This window comes from Nicotiana attenuata, chromosome 8 (genome assembly GCF_001879085.1).
Source record: "Nicotiana attenuata strain UT chromosome 8, NIATTr2, whole genome shotgun sequence".
Classification (NCBI taxonomy): Eukaryota; Viridiplantae; Streptophyta; class Magnoliopsida; order Solanales; family Solanaceae; genus Nicotiana; species Nicotiana attenuata.
In genome coordinates this window covers 21,726,911-21,735,216 of record NC_031996.1, presented here as the reverse complement: position 1 = coordinate 21,735,216, position 8,306 = coordinate 21,726,911, and the positions used below count along the sequence as shown (strand labels likewise).

The 8,306-nt window shown below is 35.3% G+C and overlaps 1 long non-coding RNA gene across 1 annotated transcript; it reads right to left on the bottom strand.

Moving 5' to 3' along the window:
* On the bottom strand, window positions 4,153–6,663 carry LOC109231045. Its single transcript, XR_002068749.1, has 2 exons — window positions 6,239–6,663; window positions 4,153–5,317 (listed from the first exon to the last, which is right to left on the bottom strand). It is a non-coding gene; the product is annotated as an uncharacterized LOC109231045 (long non-coding RNA).

Genomic DNA, 8,306 nt, shown 5'->3' with positions numbered 1-8,306 from the left:
CCAAAAATCAACTCAAACCTCAACCACGGCTTTGCCTTTCAAACAAACCTTCGAACCAACCAAATCTAGAAATTACCAACCAAATGATTCAAAATAAGCCTTAGGAACTACCCACCGAATGAAAAAGGTTCAATTTAGGTCATTATTGAAAAAGTCAACAAAAGTCAACTCCGGGCCCGCTTGGTCCAAACCCAAAATTCGGATCGAAACCTGATCACCCATTCATCCCCGAGCCCGGTTATGTAATTTATTTCGAATTTCGACCTCAATTTGAGGTCTAAACTCAAATTTTACAAAAATCCCTAATTCTACCCAAATCCCCAATTGCTACCATGAAAATCCTAGATTTTAGGTTGAAATCTTTTGAAATGTGATGGAAGATTGAAAGAGAATAGGTTAGAATCACTTACCAATAAATTGGGGGAGAAGAGCTCTTGGGAAAATCGCCTCTGGGGTATCTAGGTTTGAAAATTTGAGAGAATGAACTAAAATCCCGTTTTTCAGCTATTTGTCCAGTCGTAGATGTCGCATTTGCGACCTAGGGTTCGCAAATGCGAAGAAACAGTCACAATTGGGAATTCTTCCTATTTCTGTCGTCATCGCAATTGCGAACAATGGACCCTCCGCAAATGCGACCAAAATGATCGCAAATGCGAAGAAGCTCTCCCAAGGTGGACTTCGGAAATGCGAATACTGGGTTCGCAAATGCGAACCCAGTATTTGCGAACCCAGTAGGCTTGGCAACATTTCGCAAATGCAAACTCAGACCTCGCAATTGCAAGATCTGAGGCATGCACCAGAAATAGTTGCACCAGTTATTTTTCCTAAGTCCTGAACCACTCCAAAGCCTAACTAAAACTCACCTGAACCCTCGGGGCCCTAAACCAAACACGCACAAAAGCCCGAAAACACAACACGAACTTGCTTGTGCGGTCAAAACATCAAAATAACCTCTAAAAGCATGAATCGTACACCAAAACGCATGAAGATCAAAATAATGTGCAAGAAATTCTAGAATAGCAATCAAGCGTCCAAACCATATCAAATCAACTCCAAATGGAGCCAAATTTTTCAGGCAAGTCCCATATGACAAAACAAACCTACTAGAGGCTTTAAATCATGCATAACAACCTCGAAACGATGAATCGCACCTCAAGTCAAAATTAATGAGCTTTGAAACTTCAACTTCTACAACCGATGTTGAAACCTATCAAATCACGTCCAATTGACCTCAAATTTTGCACACAAGTCGAATTTGACATTACGGTCCTACTCCAATTTCTGGGATCGGAATCCAACCCCGATATCAAAAAGTCCACTCCCGGTCAAACTTCCAAAAAATCCAACTTTCGCCATTTCAAGTCTAATTCAACTATGGATCTCCAAATCACAATCTGAAGGCGCTTCTAAGTCCAAAATCATCCAAAAGAGCTAACGGAACCGACAAAACTCCATTCCAAGGTCAAATGCTAAAAAGTCAAACTTGGTCAACTCTTCCAACTTAGAGCTTAAATGTTGAAGTTCATACTTCTAAATCGATTCCGAATAACTTGAAAGCCAACACCGACGATTCATGCAAGTCATAATACATCATGCGGAGATACTCGAGCCCTCAAACTATCGGGAGAAATGCAAATGCTCAAAACGACCAGTCGGGTCGTTACATCCCCTACTAATTAAACATACGTTCGTCCTCGAACGTGCCAGGAGTCATTCCAAAGCTTTCAAATCACGGTGTAACCTTACTATGCACATACCCGGGGGTGATCCCATGTCACCCTGCTCCATATAAGACTGTCAACACAACATAACTAGAGATCCTTGCTTCAACTTTGGTCCTTTAACCTTAGAACCCAATATCCAACAGCCTGAATTCATTATAAGGCCCGAATCTCACATCTACACATTGTATAAGTCTGAACAACCGCGGGTTTGCCTTTCAAACAAGCCTCCGAACCAACCAAATCTTACCAACCAAATGATTCAAAATAAGCCTTAGAAACTACCCGCTAATGAAAAAGGTTCAATTTAGTTCATTATTGAAAAAGTCAATAAAAGTCAACTCCCGGGCCCACTTGGTCCAAACCCGAAATTCGGACCAAAACTGATTACCCATTCATCCCCGATCCCGGTTATGTAATTTGTTTCAAATTTCGACCTCAATTTGAGGTTTAAACTCTAATTTTAATAAAACCCCTAATTCTACCCAAATCCCCAATTTCTACCATCAAAATCCTAGATTTTAGGTTGAAATCTAATGAAATGTTATGGAAGATTGAAAGAGAATAGGTTAAAATCACTTACCAATGAATTGGGGGACAAGAGCTCTTGGAAAAATCGCATCTAGGGTTTCTAGGTTTGAAATTTTGAGATAATGAGCTTAAATCCCGTTCTTTAGCTATTTATCCAGTCGCAGATGTCGCGACTTGGGATTTGCAAATGCGAACCCTGCAAATGTGAAGAAATAGTCGCAATTGCGAAGTCTTCCCATTTCTGCTGTCATCGCAATTGCGATGAATAGTTCACAATTGCGAACAATGGACTCTCCGCAAATTCGACCAAAATATTCGCAAACGTGAAGAAGCTCTCCCCAGGTGCACTTCGCAAATGCGGACTCAGACCTCGTAATTGCGAGATCTGAGGCATGCACCAGAAACAGCTGCACCATCTATTTTCCTAAGTCCAGACCACTTCGAAGCCTAACTGAAACTCACCTGAGCCATCGGGGCCCCAAACCAAACACGCACACAAATCCAAAATACAACACGAACTCGCTCGCGCGGTCAAAACATCAAAATAACCTCTGAAAGCACAAATCAGACGCCAAAACACATGAAGATCAAAATAAACTTCAAAAACTTCTAGAATCGTAATCAAGCGTCCGAACCATATCGAATCAACTCCAAATGGCGCCAAATTTTGCAGGCAAGTCCCATATGATTAAACGAACCTACTTGAGGCTTCAAATCACGCATAACAACCTCAAAACGACGAATCGCAGCTCAAGTCAAAATCAATGAGCTTTGAAACTTCAACTTCTACAACCGATGCCGAAACCTATTAAATCACGTCCAATTGACCTCAAATTTTGCACACAAGTCACATTTGACATTACGGGCCTACTCCAACTTTCGTAATCAGAATCCGACCCTGATATCAACAGGTCCACTCCCAGTCAAACTTCCTAAAAATCCAACTTTTGTCATTTCAAGTCTAATCAACTACGGACCTCCAAATCACAATCTGCACACCCTTCTAAGTCCAAAATCACCCAACAGAGCTAACAGAACCGATGAAACTCCATTCCGAGGTCAAATGCTAAAAAGTCAAACTTGGTCAACTCTTCCAACTTAGAGCTTAAATCTTGAAGTTCATTCTTCCAAATCGATTCCGAATAACTTGAAAGCCAACACCGATGATTCACGCAAGTCATAATACATCATGCGGAGATACTCGAGCCCTCAAACTGCTGGGCGAAGTGCAAATGCACAAAATAACTAATCGGGTCGTTACACAGCAAACAACTTCTCGAAGTAAAATGGTGAAATACAATAGAAATCTTCTATACTGCTATATATATTTGTCGAAGACCCCGTTTGACATTTAACATACTACTACGAAAATTTTCGTATTTGTAAATTCTGTGTTGTCCATCATTATTTGCATAGTAGTGGGAATATTGATAAACTAGTTTTAAGTATTTTAAGTGAAATGATATTTTTTACTCACTACTATTTAACTATATTTTAAGGTAAAATATATGTCTAAACATAATTTAACTTCAAATACTTTTTTTTTCCAACTTTAACCAAATGTTGTCCAAACGCCAACCAAATCTCTTAGTGGGTATTATAGTTTTATTCTGGTCACTTCCTTTTTGAAGATGACTAACCATAACTATATGCGCATGGTGTTTATCTTTCTAATTATTAAACAAAAATCTAATAAAGAAGAGGAGTCCTCTTCCTTTTAATTATTGCTGATATTGCACAACGTACAAGAATGGGTTCTCTCATTATTCATCTCATCTTGGAGGCTAAAACTTAAGGTTTATGTCTTCCTCCATGTATTCTTTTTACGGTATAATCAAATATTACAGGTAGGGATCGTGCCGAACGTCCCATAGCTTTGGTGTTAGCTTGAATAAAAAAATAAAAGTAAGATATTATCAGTATTTCTTTATGCTGCAAGTAATGGGTAGAGGCACAGTTTATATGTTATACTCTCAAAGCTTTTCTCTAATGCATCAGACAATGTAGTAAATAGTCAACGAATGGACCATTCATGCATCAAAATCGAGCTAACTTTCTTTGTGAGTGTGTATGTGTGTAAAAAACTAGTAACACAAAAGCTAACATTCCCACTTTCAAGCTTGTAAAGTCAAAAAGATTCAAAATCACCAAGTCTTTCTCTTATCTGTCATTTTCTAACAATTTCTTGATCACCATCCGTTCAAAGGTCGTGAAATTTTGCATTAGGATAGGTCACCTACATCACACCCCTTAAAGTGCGACTCTTCCCTGAACCCTGCGTGAACGCGGATACTTCGTGCACCGAACTGCCATTTTGATCGGTTCAAAGGCCATCAATACCTTTTGGGCGTTGCTGAAAGAGCATGAAGAACCGGCAATGTTCTTTCTTTCAAATATTGTGATAAACACCAATTAACCAAATGACTGCATAATTTCTTGAAACATTAATCATTAATGATTTAAATGGAACTAAGTTATTACTACTTCAGAAATCTAGGTTTTCTAGATTCTTAATGAACTTTGTTTTGGTTTTTCTTAAAATGCAGGAGGGTAGTGGAAAGCCTACACTTAATTGTTGTCATATCTCCTATAGGTTTACATAGCTTATCTCTTTTCTCAGCAGGATGTCTACCTCACCTTTTTATATCATTCATTTACTTCATTTCTAGTCAGATGTTTTTCATTGTCTTGTTTTCTCAACTCAAACCTAAGAGCTATAGGAATAATTAAACCTAGTCCTGTTTGCACAACCAAAAAAAAAAAAAAGAAAATACTCTAGCAAGTAGGTTGTATACTTTTCCATATACAACCGCTAGAAGTAGTGTTCACAGGGTTAACTTCTTTGCATTGAAAGTATAATAATCTTTTGCATTATCAAGTTACTAAAAGTATTTAAAGCTACCCATTGTCAACGGTAATACTAAAAACCTGCAAAATAGGACAAGTGTAGCATTTTAAAAACAAGTTAATTTATACTGATAGTGGAAACGATTAACTGTGAATGAATACAAGATTAATCAATAGATCAATCAGTTGTTACATGTGCCTTCGAGTTGACGATAAATCTGCAAAAATGCACCACTTATATGAGAATCTGTTTCATAATGTTCAAGAACATGCCTAAACTTGAAGCCAATGCACATAGACTTTACACCAACAGTACACAAACAAAACTCATTAGTCTGGCAATACAGTAATAGAATGTAAACTTGAAGAATAAAAGCTTATGATCATATAGGTAATACAAGTATACAACAAATATTTGCGTAGCTGATAAAGTTGTTGCCATGCGACCAAGAAGTCACGGGTTCATGGAAACACCCTCTTGTAGAAATACAGGTTACGGTGCGTACAATAGTCCCCGCACATAGCAGGAGCTTAATGCACCGAGTTGCCCTTTAGTACCATCAGATTTAAATAAATACTCAGAGGTGCTTCAGTTGACCAAAGTAAATCTTTAAGACATGGCAATGTAAAACAAGTTAGATGAAAAGGTTAAGTTATTTGTACAGATAGCATCTCCAATACCATAAACCACAATCGTGTGTGTGTGTGTGGAGAGAGAGAGAGAAAGAGTGTGTGTGTGCGTGTGTGTGCCTTTGTGCAGAAAATTAAAAGAAGAAAGGGTTTTGAGCAAAGCAGAAAGCCAGAAAACAGATCTGAAAATTTTGCAGAAAGAGACCAAAAAAAGCCAATATGACTACAATCATAACACAATGATGAAAAAAAGTAGTATGTCTTATTTACTGACAAAAGAAACCTAAGGTTATGAAACACAGAGTATGTAAAAAGGTTGTAATGATGAAAAATGAGAATCAGAACTCAAAGACTAAAGTCAAGATCCTTATCATTACACCAATCTGCAGATATATAACGGACATACCAAACTAGGTTAATAAACAAGTACAAATTTGTCCCAAATGTTGAATATAGCACTTATAACTGACTAACAAATAAAATAAAAAGAAATTAAACATGGGCCTCACCTTATTTATATACCAAAAAAGATCTTAATCGCGATACTAATATATGGCAGCAATCTTTGAGGGGAATGAAGCCTGGTCCGACGACGCAAAAATATATGACCAAATTCATAGATCTAACAACTAGCAATTATAGATCTATATAAGATCTAAAAATATATACAACATATATAATACTAGATCTGTGTAAAGAATTTGATCAAGATTAAAGATTCCTCGAGCCAGACAACATTCCCCACAATAGAAAAGCTCCCTTTCTTGATTGTTAGGAGTTCTTTTTTCTCCTTATTTGTGTAGTTTCCTCTCTGTCCCTCTCTTATCTTTTTATCCCCCAAGACTTTCGCCTTTCTTTTAGGGGGAGGAGAAGAAAAGTTAAGAGCGAGAGAGAGTGTGTGATGATGAAGAGAATGATTTGTTGTTTGGGGGATTATAACGAGGGTAAAAAGGAGTTGAAGACTTGAAGGCCAAACGTGAACAGGACAAAAGCTATGGGCAGACTCTGACCCTACCAGCTGGACTTCCAGAAATGACCACGAACCCCTCCCCCACCCCTCCCCTCCACTTCTCACCTCCTTTCTCAACAAGAAAATTATTACTCCATCCGTTCCAATTTATGTAAACCCGTTTGACTGAGCACGAAATTTTAAAAAAAATGAAAATTTTTGAAATTTGTGGTTCTAAACAATTCAAAAGGGATCCAGAGTATTTGTGTGGTCATAAAATTTTCTCATTAATGGTAGAATTGGAAGTTTAAGCTAAATTATTTCCAAATTTAGAAAGGGGTTATTCTTATCGAAACGGACCAAAAAGAAAATAGGTTCAGATAAACTGGAACGGATAGAGTACTTATTTTGGGGGCTTGTTTGGAAAGCCACCCTATAATTGGATTTGGGTGTAATTACACGATTTTGGCATGTTTGTCTAATCAAATAATTATTTAGTCAGCATGTAATTGGATGTAATTCAGGGCGTGTAATTACATTCTGTAATTCTCAATGGGGAGCTGAGAATTGCTGTTAATTTTCAATCTCTTTTTTTTTTAATTTACTTTTTATTCCTAATCTTTTTTTCTTTTTAGTTTATTTTTTTAATGTTCAATTGTTTTTTTCAAATATTATTTTTATTTTTATTTTCTTATTTCTGATTTCCCAATCTTTACTTCACATGTTTCTAAATAATTTCTTATATTTTATTTCTTTTTTAATTATTTTTGTTTATTTTTTTATTACACTTTGGCTACATTATAATTCTAATTTTCTAAAAAACTATACCTTATAATCTTGGAAAGAATAAGTCATCCACAAACTTGACTTATAATGAGTGATGTCATTAAAGTTAAACTTTGTTATTGGATAAAATTATATACAAACTTAACTATGTTAACATGATATATTACTTTTTAATAGTTAAATAATATTCTCATTTTTCAACTTTTAGTTTTTGTGATTCCATATAGTTGCTCATATTTTTTATTTTTTCATTTAGCAAAATTGTGCTATTATTCTAGTTTTAAAACTGCTCCTCCTAATATTAAAAATAATAATTTATTAATAAACTTAGCATAAAGTTAGTGATGTTGTTAAAGTAGATTCTCATTGTTGAATGAGGTTATAGGCTTATGTTTTCCTTTTCTTTTGAATATATTTATTTAAAGTATGTTGAAACTTATTTTATGTTATGTTATAATTTTACATAAGAGTATTATGTTAATTTTTTTTCTTTTGGATTTTGAATATATATTATATTTTCGCTTTCATTTTATTTGCTTTAGTAGTATTCACTTAATAATTCATATTGCTATTGCATGCCATTCATTTTCAGTTAGAATTGATAGATTATTTTTTCGTAAATATTTGAGTAATGTTATGGCATTATATTTATAAATATTAATAATCTTATCAAGCATGCAGTATATAATGTTCTTACAAAATATGTACTATTAGTTTTTGTAATTGATTAAAGTAAAATATTATTAATTTGAAAAATATACAACAATTATTTTTACAATATTAGTTACAAATATAATATTAGTAATTAATATTTTTCCAAAAACAATATCTATCTTAAATAA